The sequence below is a fragment of the Hyperoodon ampullatus genome, assembly GCF_949752795.1.
Source record: "Hyperoodon ampullatus genome assembly, chromosome: 5".
NCBI classification, from domain to species: Eukaryota; Metazoa; Chordata; class Mammalia; order Artiodactyla; family Ziphiidae; genus Hyperoodon; species Hyperoodon ampullatus.
This window is the reverse complement of record NC_136918.1, coordinates 123,945,558-123,962,343: the sequence shown is the minus strand read 5'-3', so window position 1 is coordinate 123,962,343 and position 16,786 is coordinate 123,945,558. Positions and strand designations below refer to the sequence as shown.

Genomic DNA, 16,786 nt, shown 5'->3' with positions numbered 1-16,786 from the left:
TCATGGAATTCATGAAAGAGGTGATGGAGAACAGGGTGGAATAGGCTGACTGACAAAGTAAAAATGGCAAGAGTGGCTAGTACAGCAAAAATGAATCAAACATTATATGCCTGTAGACGAATATGAGGGTAGATTACACAACTATAACAATGTAGATAGGAAAGTGAACACAATGGAAAGACACAGGATTAAACTGGTGATACTGTGTTATCTAGAGGGAAAAAAGAATTATATGACAATTTTATAGAATTGTTCAAAATGATCAACATGATCATGTCAAAATTTGCTTATGTAACATTATAAAATTATAAGTATCATTTTTAATCATAAAATATAATTTTCATTCAGCATCATAATCACTTGGTCAGTCTGTGAGTGGTGTGCAATGCAAGTGACAGATACAGGGAGAGATGCAAATTTGAGTTTTGAGAAAACCACTTCTGAAAAAAATTTATATGTAAAACAAAGATTTTGTTAGTCATATTTTTAAAGTTAGGTCCAATATATTTTAATCATGACTGAAGAAACTGTGATCCAAAGGAAATGATATAACTGTCCTTATGTTGAATCTTCCACTAACAGGCCAGTCTTGAATATGTCACACCTGTCTGAATCCTAGTTTATTTTTCTGAGTCTAATGTCTAAACTTATTTTATTTTTTCCAGGAAATACATGTTATTTATATTTCTTAACACTCTAATAGCTTGCAGATAGATTAATAAAAATCATTCTATTTGTTACATGGTGCCTGTCACTTACCCAGGCAACTTTGTTCTTCATGTGTGCTAGAATACACATATTCTACAGTGTCCCCATGATGTTGCACATAAGAATTCTTTAAGCACTGAATCAAAATACTTGGAACTCACATGCCCCAAAAAAGTGTGATTTTGATTATAATTATTTTATTTCCGATAATGAGAAACAGGTGATAAACACATGAGAGTGGTGGAGGAAAAAAAATTTTCATGCCATTTTCAGAATCTCCTTCCCCTATCAAAGTTTAACGTGCTATTTAGATGGTTTTAGTGTAGAAAAATTGCCTAGTTCATATCCAGAGAAATTATTAGCTTCCACAGAACTGTTATCACATGAACCCATTTTAAGGGAAGACTAGAGAAACAAAAATATTTTTCAGCCATGGATATTTAGTATCTTTTTTTTATGCAAAGTTCCAATATACAAATGGACAATGAGATTCTAAGTATTATTTAATAATTTTCAAAGATGTATCTATATGCACAATTAAAAAAATATAGTGCCTCCTGCTATAAAAATAATATATCAAGCACACCAGGATTTCTTTTAGTGATTTAAGAAATCATTTTATGCATTTTCTTCCATTATCCGTTTTCAAATATAAATGATTCTCATCTGAATATACTATTAGAATATAATGAAGACAACTCAGCTATGAAATATCTTTGATTATATGTAAAGCAAAAATATGTTTTACAGTGTTCATAAGTAATCATTTTGGATGTACTTCACATGATTCAACAACCAAACCTCAGACAAGAATAGTAGAAAAATACATCTCCATTTAAGCTTTAGCCCATCCAGATATATTGACTGAAACGACATTTGAACTTTAATCGCTTCTTTCTTACTTCATTTAGGTTCCTCTCACATGCAGACATAGTTCTAGACAATAAATCCCACAACTCAGTTATGATATATCTGGTCCAATATATAAATCCCCATTTACCTTTTTAAAATGTGAAGACTCTTGCTTTGTATTTAAATGTACTGGATCTGGTGTCAGAAAATCCTGGTTCCATCACTTACTCCTATATATCCTTGGTTGAGTCATTTAAATTTTCTCTAAGGTTGAGATGTCTCTTTATTGAAATGGGGACAATTAGGAAAACAACCACCACAAACTAAGCCCTGAGGTTGTTGGAAAGATTTTTGTGAATATAATAATGTATTTAACACCTCGAAAACTTTTGCCCAACACTAAGTAAAAATTTAATGAGTATTATTATTATTACTATATTATTATTTTTATTATTATTACAAAATTCTAACAAGATGAGGTTTTGGTGAAAAAAAATAGACCATTTAAATTTAAATTAGTCCAGTAAATACATTTCTTCATCAGCAACCTTCAGAATCTCTTGTTAAGCATTGATTATTCTCCTGAGAAAAAGATCACTTTTTAAAAAAATGACTTAGTTTTAGCTAGTTAGATTTTAAATGATAAATATTTTATTCATGACCTTTTTATCATTGAACCAGTATATTGACCTGCTCTATTCCCAAGTTAGAAAAAGCTCTTAGAAACATTATATTTGTAAAGCACCTTATAGTAAGGGAATATTGATGCTAAAATATCTATTACTTTTTTCTAGAGAAACAATATTATACCTTTTTAACAATCTTAACAAACAAGATTACAATTTTGGAAGATTACTAGAAGTTATTTTTTTTATGTAAAACCAAATATATTTTTGTCATTGCACAGAATAGGCATGGACGTTGAATACGTTTATGTTATAAATATTTAATTATGTTTTATTTTGAAAGATTTTTAAAAAATATTTCAGCTTAAGAATGTATTTAAATGCTCACACATTCTCATATCTCATGAAGTTAGGCTATAATAACTATAAAAGCTAAATTTTCTGTTCTTTTTTTCTTTTGACACCAATTTAATCTATTGTGAAAGTTCACTTATTTGTCTTTGGACTTTTCACAAAGTCATAATCATGTGTAACATTAAATCACTAGTATTGGGGGACTAGCAGTGATTTATTTCCTCAATAACATACAAAAAATCTTTATAAGTAAATTATGGTTTTAATTACTTAACAAATTGAAACTGAGCATAGCAATCATTTAAAGGGTTTTATCTATTTAATTTATTTATTTTTAAAGGATTTTAAATTAATCTTTTCAGTTTCCCAGAATACTTACACATGTGTTTTATGATATAATTTTTATTAAACTCCATTATCTAAACAAAAATATTTTCAGGTCTCTCTTCTAGATAAGAAAAATGAGGTCCAGAGAGTACAGTGACCTAAGTCACAAGATAACCCTTAATACCCTTAATATTAGATCTGTACAAATGAAGACTATTTAGCTTCCAGTTCCATATAAATATATTGGCCTCACCACATGGCTTCTGGGATCTTAGTCCCCTAACCAGAAGTTGAACCTGGACCATGGGAGTGAAAGAGCCAAGTCCTAACCACTAGACCACCAGGGAACTACCCGGTTTTATACCTGTGTTCAAGTCAACATTTTGTACTGGATACTCAGCTTCAAATAATCAAAAGATAGAAATAAAATTTAGTGACTAAATTAAAATGTATAATTTGCTTGCATAAAAATGTCAATATCCATATTTTCCCATATGACTAGTGGAAAAACAACTATTTAAATGAGGTATAATTATGCAACTAATTATTTCTTGCTTTTATGTATTTTTCTTGAATTCTTATTTTCAGCTTCTATTTTAGTGATCTTTTGTATTGCTCGTTTGAAAAGGGATTTCATATTAGAATTGAATGAGAATAAATAATTTTGGAATCAAATATTTAAACATCTATTTTTAGGTACATATTTTACTATTGAAAGCAAATATGAGAATCAGTCTAAATGAGTTTTTACAATCTCCCTCCAAGCTGTACCTCCCACACTGTGAAATTTAAAAATTGGCTAACTAAACCAGTATGTATCCCCAGAGCTTTATGTACTTGCAATTTAACAGTCATCAAAATATAAAATCAAAACAAGAATATAAGAAAAAAAAACACTTCATTTCAAATCCATCGTATTCATGTGTTTTCCATGTTTCTGTTGTAGAAATTAACTCATTGCTAGAACACTGCATTAATTTTCCATGAAATATACTATGTTTATATGTTTTTCAAAAACCACTACAATTTATAAAAGTAGCATTGTTTTCTGACTCCTTATGTAGTTCAGTTTTTTAGTTAACTCTTTTTCTATAGTTTGAGAATTACTTTTAGATGTGGAAAGTTGTGATAAAGATATGGAGAAAAAACTTTTTCCTTAAGTTTTCTTAATTTAAAGCGTCCTAAAATGGAGATTTAGTTGTTGCTCCCAAAATAGTGGTAGTTATTTTCATAAGCTATATTGCTAAATACAGTGAGTTTAAGTGTATAACAGATAACAAGAAAAGCCCTTTTTGGTGTTCATCATGGCATTAACTAGATACTATACGCTTCTACAATAGAGGTAGGTCTATTTGTCTCCTGTTTATATATTCTTCCTTCATTCTGCCTAGTGTCACACATTTTCAAATATCAAATGATTTCTGGAAAATCTAAGTATAAATCTATACACACGTATGGTTCATCCTATGTGGAAAGATGAAGTAGACAGCTTTCTGCATTTGAGCTCCATCTAAGCAGTGATGGTCAGCCACTCAACTACTTTAAAATCAAACATCTGGGTTATCTAAAGACTTTTGTGTCTACACAGTTTCATTATTTTTTTAAAGGACTATTTATTCACTTAGGCTTCACAACATTTATTGAGTGCTACAAAATTAGTGCAGTATTAGAGGGGTTTCCTGATATGTACTAAAATAAGTTAAAAATTAACATACATCTTTGGGCTTATCATACAGCTATTTAAGTCCCATTTTACTTATGAAGCATAAATTCCCCAAATTTAATTTCATTCATTGGATTCCCCAAAACACAACAAAGGAATAAAAAGGCAAGATTTTTAAATTAAGAAGGGCCTAGATTTAATAGTAAGAGATTCTAAAATTATGGTAATCTCCATGCACTATAAAAGATATGCTCTAGAGTAATACATACTTTTAAAAGAAAATGTATTGCACTAATTTAAAAACCAACTAAAGATTTCACAGTTTCTTGTTGTGTTATGTTAGACAGCTGTTTTCCAAAATCACTTGCCACTTATATACTTGGAAATTATCTTAAATTGATAAATTAATGTTCTGTGATATTTTTCCTAGGAACCCCCAAATCAACAGAGAATAGGAAAATATAATAAAAAGAGCCAAAGGGTAGAAATGAGACTGGGGTCTAAACTATGTCAACAGAAAAATATATATATTTTTCAAAGCTTTAAAATTTTGATAAACTTTACAGCTTTAAAAACAGTGGAGATATTGAAAATGAAGTATAATCACAATATTCCCCCAGAATAGATGAAGCTGCAGGCTTTACAATCCTTGAAATAATCCACTTGTCAAAGAAAATAATATTTTCCAACCCTGAGGAGCTATGTAGAGAAAAGTCACATTTATGAAACTTTCTGTTTCCTACGGCGAATACCTGATCTGCTAAACAGAACCTAAATTAGGTATGATTTGTCTTTAGGATTGATAGACTTCTCTCGGTTATACTAAATGAGGAATCAGGTATATTCATAGAAGTGCCATATTTATGTATTTTAGGTTTTTAGAAAAATGATTCCAAGTATCTATTTTTATATATTTGAAACAACATGACTTTCAAATCACTTCTGCAGGTGTAATCACAAGTAGAAAAAACGAAGAAAACTTTTATTCAAGCATGTTATAAAATTCACTATTAAAGAGGGAAATGTTGAAAACTGCTGATATAACAAACTGAGCACAATGTCCCACTCTTTCCATTTCTCCACATACCACATTTTTCTTCTATGTCATGACCATGGGTCCCCAGCATTTATAGTGACTGCTGTTAATCCCTGAATTGATGGATCCATTCCATTTTTTAAACATCTTTATTAGAGTATAATTGCTTTACATTGTTCTGTTAGTTTCTGCTGTATAACAAAGTGAATCAGCTATATGTATACATATATCCCCATATCCCCTCCCTCTTGTGTCTCCCTCCCACCCTCCCTATCCCATCCCTCTAGGTGGTCACAAAGAACCAAGCTGATCTCCCTGTGCTAAGATCCATTCAATTTTCATTCATATTTAACATGCTTGTTTGAAACAAAAGTTTGAACTTCTGAGGTTTCCAATGTCTGGTCAATGCCCCTTTAATTGTATTAAATAGAAAGGAGAAAATCATGGCAAACTGTATCAGCAAGGATGATTATATCATTTTCCATTAATCCAAAATGTTTAAAAAATTCAAACAACAAACTCAAGAGCAACTATGATTGGAGTTTATATTCTTCCTCCAATCCGAGTCCCTTTTTTTATTGCTTCCCCATATACATCCAGAGAAAAATTGTCTCTCCTCCTATGATATGTGTTTTTCTTTTAAAAGTATTTTACAATGTATTGATCCTTTGAAAAAAATGCAATGTACAATTACAAAACATAAAAAAATAATTAAAATGATATAAAATAAATATTGATGGAAATTCTAATATTTTTTATCTCTACCGTGGTATTGTTCACTCATTTTGTGGCCTACACACTACAATCGGATATACCGAAATCATAATTATAATTTTATTACATTTCATTACTGATGAAATGTGGATAACAATTCCCATGTATCCTAGCTAAAATATTCTTTGAGAATCATATATGAAGGGTACTTTGGGAATTCCAAGACACTGTACATATATTACTTTATGCTCACTTTGCTTATAGCTACCTCTCATTACTCATCATCTGTTTATAGTATCTTCTTTTAAAAAACTAGAACTTCTTTTACCCAAAACCTTCTTAGATTTTAGCAAGTATAAATATTTGAATAGTGTTAGCATACATGAACTAGGATGCATAAAATAACTGTAAATACATGTTTACATTTTACAAGTAGTTTTTATTGTTTTTGATAAACACACTTCATTAAGGCCTAAGGTTTAAGTATATTTTCATTCTCCTAGTTTTAGATGTGCATTCCACTATGACCAGAAGTCAAGAAGATTTTAGTTTAATATCATTCTTTTTTAATTTATTAATTATTCATATCATAAATTATTTTTTGGTCCCTCCCTTACTTCTACATGTCAAATTAAATTGTTTTTTGAACTTTGAAAGACTTATGTTAAAATGAATGACAGAAAGATAATTATTCATAATGCTCTTATTGTCTCTGACAGGTGACATTGACTTTTGCTCAGTTTGGGGACAAGAATATCTATACATATATTTTGGTATTATTTTCTTCTGTAATTCATTTTGTCCTCTTTAGCTCACCATTAATTTTTAGTTTTTTGGTTATCTTTATTGTTACTTTTATTGTGGTGGTTATTTTGCCCAATATTTTAGGCACACTCATCTTCATTTAAGTAAAAAATAAGATTAAAACTCTCAAAAGATTATTACAGAGTGGATCAAAGTCTCCTTCTTAAATTAAGACTACTTTCTTTGTGTTCAAATCTTTTACTCTGAAATATCGGTTTCCTTTTGGACAACTCATAGTATTTATGAGATAAAGCATTTACATCATTCAGCTTTCTGACACAATGCACTTATTAGCAAATTTGTAAGTGCATTTATGTTCATTTTATTCAGATATTTAATTGCTTACTGAACTAACTGTATGAAAACTGTGTGGGTACAATGTGTAATCTCACATGTTTTTCAGTGAAAAATTTAAAGAAAAAAGTATATAATTCTAGTAGATCTGTGATGGCTGTGAAGAGTATTGTCATCAGTGAAGAGAAAATTGCAGCGTCTTTTATAAAGGATTGCATTTTGGGAAAAGAATATTGGAATTTTAAAATGAAAAATCTTTTATTTTATTTTAATTTATTTTTTTTAGTTTATTTATTTTTTGGCTGTGTTGGGTCTTCATTGCTGCGAGTGGGCTTCTCATTTTGATGGCTTCTCTTGTTGTGGAGCATGGGCTCTAGGCATGTGGGTTTCAGTAGTTGTGGCTCGCAGGCTCTAGAGCACAGGCTCAGTAGTTGTGGCACACGGGCTTAGTTGCTCTGCGGCATGTGGGATCTTCCCGGACACAGGGCTCGAACCTGTGTCTTCTGCATTGGCAGGCGGATTCTTAACCACTGTGCCACCAGGTAAGCCCTAAAATGAAAAATCTTTAAAAAATATTAAAAATCAAAACTGTTAGAATCTTGAGAAAAGTACATACTTATATGTAATTACACCAATTTATAAGTGCTTTGTGACATGTCTGAGGGATTTTTAGTTTTTAGGATCACACAAAGGTAATTAGCTCTGTTTTAAATTAACATGTATTGAGTTCATTGGAGCTCTTTATATATCTAGAAACAAATTATAAATGTCATGCCAGAGATTAATACTTATGTGGAAGATCATTGTATGTTATTGTCTAGCTTTCTGGTTCTTTGATAAAACTCTTTGTAGTATCCACACATTCATTTAGCAATTTTAAATTTTCAGATTTCAAAAGATATAAGTAAAATTCACCAATAATTTTTCAACATTACTCAAATATATCAATAAAGACTTGTGCTATTGTTTAGATATGTTTAAAATCTTCAGGCTATTTTTGGTACATCTTAAAAAGGTGGTCATGTCTTTTCTGTGTGTACTCAGTTAAACAATATTGATGTAGACAGTTTATTGCTTACTTCCAAATTTCTTTTCATACAACCCTATTATTTAGGGAAGGGGTGAAGATTGCATTTTACTTCACCTATTCCTTACTACTGTGTCTCTATTCTCTAGTCATTTTGATGTTTTTGTCAAAATGATTTTATGTGTATAACTAATTTTTTAATATAAAAACAATGTTAATCCAAAATTTCCCTTCAAGTCACTTCTCCCTACTAAGAGGTATTCTTTGGAAGAAGATGGGATCAAGAGGTAGCACTGATAAACCAGACTTTTTTTTTAAACTAAATATCTGATTTTGGGGAAGAAAAAGTAGCTAAGTGAGGATAATTGGTTTAGTAATGGAAAGGGAATTATAAATATATTTATATATAAATTGCATGGATAATTGTAAAACCCTATACTTTTTTTTCTAAAAGTGTCTTTCTATAGATGTTTGTTTACAAATGGGGGATTATAAGTTAAATATCTTTTCAAAATATCATCTAGTCTTTTATATTACAAAAGTGATCTTTTTGCCCAGGGATAAATTGGTCAAAGATATATAATCACCCTTCAATTTATCATAATGTAATTAAACAATTTTGTCAAGCAGTTGTGAGAATAAAATAAGAAAAAGGAAAAGGACTCTCTTCTCTGGGAGTTCTTAATGTATTGAGAAGGGTGAGTAAGACAAGTAGAGTCAAATGCTTTCCTAGTGGTGAAAAATAATGTAACCTGAGCAAACAGGTGGAAGAAGCATGTAAGTTGATGGTTAGTGGTCAAGGAAGGCATGATAGAGAAGATAAATTCTAAGATTATGTTGAAGAATAAGAAGCTTTCTATCTGATGATGAGTCCCTTTTAGCCAGAACATGATGTGAGCAAAGATGGAGATGTATGCGATAATACAGTATATTTTGAAATTAACAGATATTTATGGATATTAGAGATGATATTGGGGGTAACTGGTGGAGGATGTTGATTAAGTGATAAATGGTGAGGTTAAAAATAATGGACCCTGCAATTGAATAAACAAATAAATAAATCAACAAAAACAAAATAAATAAACACCACTAACAACAAAACCTAATTGTGATCTTTCCCTAAAAGACGGCAGGGAGTTGCTAGAGATACATAGGGAAATAGAGTCTGTTGCAATGGTTAGGAGGGAGCTGGTAGAGGCCTGGGCTATGGCTGTAAAATATCTGTCCAGTCTTCCCTGTCTCTGATTCCATACCCATTTCCATAATACATGTAGACATGTGAATCCCTGCTTGATGTTTAGATTTAAGAAGTTAGGAAATAGACTCAGTCTTTTATATGTGCTTAGTGATTGAATTAACATTAGACAATTTATGTCTATTAATATATTTCAAAAATAGACACTGTATAATAATATAAATTTATATAAAATATATTTATAATTAGTACAATGATTCTATATACTTCTAAATGGAATGACATTTCAAGTCGTTCATAATTTTCACCGTTAGTTGTTTTTTTTTTTTTAATATCCACCCAATCCCCCTTAAGGTTTTAGTATCTATCTTTATAAAACAATTCCTTGTTAAAAGTGAATAATCTAGAATATAAAATTATTATTCTTCTATGGGAATGTTGATCGAACCTTGTCAAATTTCAGTATGAGGTAAAATAACATAGTTTAATGTAAAAAAGGAAATTAAATAAAATAAGCTGTGCTATTTTTTTTTTAAAAGTTGACTAAAAAGAAATAGTATTGTAGATAACAGCACTTTCTTGATAAATGTTTCGAATAACTGAAAACTTAGAAATGAACGTTTTTAATAATTTTTACAAATCTTGTGCAACTATAAATTGTGGGAAATTGCAAAATATCTATAGTCCTTGCAGAGCAGAATATGTAGGTTCTTATCTACACTGACATTTCAAATTGCTAAGTATGTTGGAACGGAGAAGACGTGCTACAAAATCCTGTCAAAAAATGGGATAAAGAGATATAAAATATTTTTATATATGATACTTGTTCAAACTGATACATTTGAAGTTTATTCTCACCTCACTAACTGTATACTTTCTCCATATGCAGTTTAAATCTTATAGTATATGTTCAGTTTGCTATGGTGGAATTGATTTAGTTATTTCCCATAAGATAATGAAATTTTTATTGGTTAGTAGGAAAGGGAGCTTCTTAGATTGAAGTGAATATGATCAAAACAGATATTGGCAAGTGTTAAAAAATTGAATAGTTTAAATTTTAGGTCCTTGTTTCAACCATTAACTGGCCAATTTCATTTTTTTCTGTTAATATTAAAATGCTATCTCATATATTTAAAAAAAGGGAAATTAAATTTTCTCTGCACAAACAGAAAATACTTTTTTCTTAAAGACTATATAACAAAATTGAATTACACCCATATAAGATTAAACTACAACTGATATTTTACAAATTGCTTGTTGAAATTCCAAACTGTTTAACCTATTTATTATAAAATTATTAAATATACATACCTTTGAATTTTATAAATGTATAAGACAATAAATGGAAAATGTGAACAAATAAATGAATGGTATTATTTTCTAAGGAATTTATAACATATTAGGTTTACAAAATTTCTGTTTTTACATGCTCACTTTATTGTGTCTTAGAAACTTCAATATCTGCATTGGCGTTTAATAAAAAAATTAAGTTACATTACTAAAATTAAATATTCTAAATATGTAAGACCACATATATATTATTACCCACTGCATCTGAATGAATATATTGTATACCATCAACCATAAAATAGAAATGTCGATTTTCACTTAAGAAAAATAGAGGCAAGATATTATTCATTTGGTGAATGGATAAAACATGAGACAGCGGGCAATAGAATATCATTCAATGCTAAAAAGAAATGAGCCATAACATCATGAGAAGACATGGAGGAACTTTAAAGGCATATTAATAAGTGAAAGAAGCCAATCTGAAAAGACTACTTACTGTATGATTCCAACTATATGACACTGGGGAAAAAGCAAAATTATGAAGACAGTTATAAAGATCAGAGGTTGCCAGGGATTAGGAGAGAGGGAGAGATAAAGAGGTAGGCAGAGCACAGAGGATTTTCAGGGCATTGGAACTATTTTGTGTGACACTATAATGGTGGATGCATGTCATTACACATTCACCAAAACCCACAGAATGTGCAACACCAAGAGTGAAACTTAAAGCAAATTATGAACTCTGGGTAAAAATGGTGTGTCAATGTAGATTCATTGATGGTAACAAATATACCATTCTGCATGTTAATAATGGGGGAGGCTATGCATACATCGGGATTGGAAGTATATAAGAACTCTGTACATTCCTCTCAATTTTGGTGCACAATTGGAACTGCTTGAAAAAACAGAGCATATTTAAGAGCAGAAAAGAAACCAAACAAAGTTAGTATCTTTAAAATCTTCATGGGACTGGCTAACGTGCCTGAATCAACTGAGAGTATCCATAAGTACAATATTCATAATTACTAAAAAAATGATGACATATTAAGTTATGAATAACACACAGGTAAGTCAATTATTTTCAGCTACCTGTTTTTGTATGAAGAAATCCACCAATGAACCATACTGGACCCTGCTGTAGAGAAATATTTCTATTTCCTTAAATAAACCTTCCTTCATGTCTGAGCCATTGGATGGAACAGTAAGTCTCAGGATAGCATATGAAAATCCAATAAATTGTTTTCTGTTTTCCACCAATAAGCACCAAGAAGTAGAATATTTTTCCTGTCATTTTTCAAGAGCATCAGTGAGCTTTGCATTTAGTCTTCCATGTAATATACATATCCAGTTTAGCTGTGGTGAAATTATATAGAAACAACAGCAACTTGAAGTTTGTCATTCAGAGATTCTTCAAAACATAAATGCTAATTTGAAGAGATAATTTTTAATTTTGTTTTAAGCACATTTAAACAGAAAAAAAGGCTACATTTTAGTATGACTTTTAAAATAATTTAATGTTTCTCTTTGTAATAATAAATGAGAAATCAGTAGAGAAGCAAGAATATAGCCACTATACAAATTATGTATTGAAGCTGTTTATTATGATTTCTTAAAATGAAAAAGATGTTGAAATGGAAATATTTATCTTGGTTTTTATTAGATAGTAACTAAAATATTATTTTATATTAAATATAATTTATTTCTACAAAAATATAAATAAAGTCATTTTATAAAGTGTTTTCAGGCAATTTGTAAAAATCAGAAAATAATAAAATTTAACTTGATATTCTTTTAAGGCTATAAAAAGTTTATATACTATAAAGTTTATTACACTGATCTTGGGAATGCAGCTATATGTACAAGTTGACCTGAGAGCCATAACAGCTGCTTAAGAGAAGTACCATGACTACTCAAAGGAATGGTAGTTGGTGAATACACAGCCTTTCCTTTGTCACAAAGATTTTTCTATTGTTCAATCAAGAAGAAATCAAAGAAACTAGGTTAAAGATATAAGACCATGTAAGTGATAGACAAGAGACTTAGGTATGCCTTCTTTGATTCCGTGTAATTTGATAAAACAAACATATGAGGAAAACTGAGGGTGTAAGTTCCTTGACTGTGTCAGTAACTAGTCATTCTTCTTCTCTGATCCTCAGATTGTTGATATAATAAAATAATGGCGTTTGATTAGAATATTAGAATAAATTTTCTCAAATCTCTTTAGTTTCCTCACAGTGGCCACAAACAACAATGTAATATAAAGCTAACAAGGTAATATAATACTGTGACAGTCACCATGAAAATTTCCAACAATCCTCAGATAGTTCCCATTTGATACCATATCATTTTTAAGGAGCTTCAGGAAAAATAAATACAAGAACAACAGAAAAAGTCAGCTTACCTTTCTCTCTCCCCCAAGATATAAAACATCTGTAACTAATGTATCAATTGAAAGAAGTTCAATATTATAACAACATATAGATATTATATGAAAATTTTCACTTTGAAATGTATGCAAAGATTTTTAATGAGTGTTATATATATTAAGACATACATTTGGGAGAGAGCTCTTCTGGAGTAAGGAAGATTAAGTGTGCCTTAAAATGATGCAAATCTTGAAAACGAGTATTATCCATTTTGTAATTTCTACACTATTTAATTTTTAACTGACAATGCAACACTTGACTCTGTTTGTAAAAGAGAAATATATATTCATGTCTAAACCACCAGTTTTTTTTCACTTTATAAAAAATAACTGAATAATTTACTTATTAAAGAATTATCATTGGAGGGACGTCCCTGGCAGTCCAGTGGTTAAGACTTTACCTTCCACTGCAGGGGGTCCGGGTTCGATCCCTGGTCAGGGAGCTAAGATCCCACATGCCTCAGGGCGAAAAAAACCAAAACATAAAACAGAAGCAATATTGTAACAAATTAACTAAAGACTTTAAAAATGGTCCACATCAAAAAAAATCAAGATAAAAAAGAATTATCATTTGAACCCAGGTTCAGCACTAAAACAAACAAACACAAAGTAATATGATGTTTTATAGAGGGCACTGGGACTCCGTTCTAACTGTGACTCTTCACTATGTAAATTCCTCAACCTCTTTAAGTCTCACTTTTCTCATCTAAAATATGGGAGAAATGCTACTTCATAGTAAATGAAATATTGCACTTAAGGCATTCCATACAGTGTGTATCACAGTACATGTTAAAAAATAGAAGCTGCTCTGTTTTCATATTGTTCTTATTATTTGTAAACTTCCAAAGCCATGTTTGTTTCATACTTTGGCTGTGGATGAACTGAGACCCTTAATGGTTTTCTACAGCTTTATTCTCATGGTGCTCAAACTGAATTATAGTAATATGTTAACCAAAGGAATTGGAGAAAATCACTAAGTATTTATGTCTGCTTTCATAAATTTTTGCTGGCAAAGGAGACTACTCTCCAATTATTACATTATTTAAATGAATAACTATACTAATGTGTTTTATTAAGATATCATCTGATTATTATGGTCTCCACTAGTAATAAAAGTTTCTAAGAAGACCTTAGAACTAGTTTACTACAAAAGTAACAGTATTTGGTATTGTTCCTAAATTATATTTCCAGTATGAGCCTGCTGCTGATTTATTATTTAAACCAAAAGAGAAATCACTCAATGATCATATGTTTATTACATTGAGATATTGAATCTGATCAAGTTAGAAATGAAAACACACAAGACAGAAAACGTTTGTACCAGTAATAAAGAAAACACATATAACAAAGGTTTTCCTCAGTTTTCTTTATTACAACAATGAAGACACAGAAATACAGAAAATAAAATGACATTTAATATACTATGAAACTCATGCATAGGATTACACATAGTGCTGGATATTATGTCAGGGATTTTAAATAAGAGATGATACTGAGGACAATACATATATAACATACATTTTATTTCAAGAAAATAAGCTATGATGAAAACGAATGCAATTAAAATGATCAGCAATAGTCACTTTAAAAGAGAAGTGTTACACGTAAAATCAATGTAAGATGTGAGATAAAAATATTCTTGAAAGAAATTCATGAATTATGGATGTTCTTAGAAACAGTAAATTTTAATTGCTTGCTTTTAGGGAAAAAAAAGATTTGCTGGAGATTTATTTTGTAATCCCATTTAGTACATAGATAAAATAAAATAAATATGGTATAATTAAAAATTATGCTACCTCTGAATATTATGCAATATTTGCAATGTGTAACTATATTTCTATTACTTAAAATGGAGTGATAAAGAATAACTGAATTTAATTTGAACATACACAAGTTAAGAAATTTTGCAATATATCTAGGCTTAATACAACCAACATTAGATTCGTTCACACAAAATTTAATTACACTTGAATGAGCATATCTTTAAAAAGTAGGTCAAATAATAGTCTACTAACAAAAGCATGAGGACATCTTTTGCAGTTCAAATCACCTCAGATATACTAAAAGAACTTTTGAACATATGTGCTTTCCTTGGATATTTTGTTTTTCAATTTTGCTAAATAGTAGCTAAAAATTGATGTTATAGAATAATCCATTATTTCTGTAATATTTAGGGACCAGTATTTTAGGCTTCCAATTAGTTAATAGCCATGAAAGAGGGGAGGATGACTTTAAGAGATGTTTATCTGGTTCATAATCTTAGGTAAGAAAAAGAAACTAAGGGTATTTGGAAAACAAAGAATTGATATTAAGCTCCCATCTCTGCTTTATTTCAGAACAATTAAATTAGATTTATATTTACTGAATCCATTCCCTTACATTAATATTGAGATGCTGCTAATTTTTATAATCTTTATGTATTATAACAAGTTTTTAAGCACCAGGTAGTAAAGAGAGATACTACAACTTTTAAACATTAAAAATGTTAACTCTAGAAAAATACTCTAGTTTAGATTGTGATTTGGAAAAGAATATGTTAATTAGATATTAGATTTTTTTCTTTAGTTAAGACCTAAAGTTTACTCTGTTAATATTTTCTGAATTCTAAGATTTTCTATTGAGTGTTGATAGTGATTAAATAATACTCCTTTTTAAAAATGACATAATCAGCCGATTTAGATATAGTTTTTACCAATTTAAATTTATATTGAAATTATTTCAGTGCTATTTGTAAGATATTCATATCACTAATAATTTGAAATATATAAATTTAAGCTACCCATTCAACGCATTAGACTTGTTGAAGGATTTGTGACATATATACATATCACAAATTCTGAAATTTTACAATTTAACAGATATTAACAGAAAAAGAATAGAAGAAATGCATTGTATTTATTCATGACCAGAAATTGAGAGGGAGGAAGAGAGAGAGGGAGGATAGGGGGGAAGGAGAGTGGGAGGGAGAGAATATTAGGAAAAAACAATTGGAAGGAAGAATGAAAGGATATAAAACCAAGTAAGAGAAAGCCTACTTAATTTGTACTTATTCAAAAGCGGTTTAAAGGATATAACATTGTGCCCCACAGATTTGAACCATAATAAAATACATAAAATTACACACTTAAGTATGAACTTCGTGATCCTGTATCTTTATTCATTGAGCGAAATCCTAATGCATAAGGGCTAAAAAATATATAAATGACAATATTTAATTTAGGTCGTGTCATAACAGCTTATTTATTTAAAGCTATTAATGCTGCTAATATCATAAGCAAAAACAAATGGGTGGAGATTTTCAGATAATTTTACATGACTAGAGATATTTCTTAGTTAACTACTATAAACTGAAAATATTATATATAATATTAGCTATTTTTGAAAGCTAGGTCCAAACACACCTAACTATTGTATTGGTGATGTAAATATCCATCTTGAATTACTAAAATGATTTGTAATCTAAAATGATTTGTA

The 16,786-nt window shown here is 29.8% G+C and overlaps 1 protein-coding gene across 3 annotated transcripts in view; it reads right to left on the bottom strand.

The window, feature by feature from the left end:
* NCAM2 (neural cell adhesion molecule 2) overlaps positions 1 to 16,786 on the bottom strand; it is a gene marked incomplete at both ends in the record, with an annotated part of 481,818 nt that overhangs the window by 11,683 nt on the left and 453,349 nt on the right. The window lies entirely within an intron of this gene.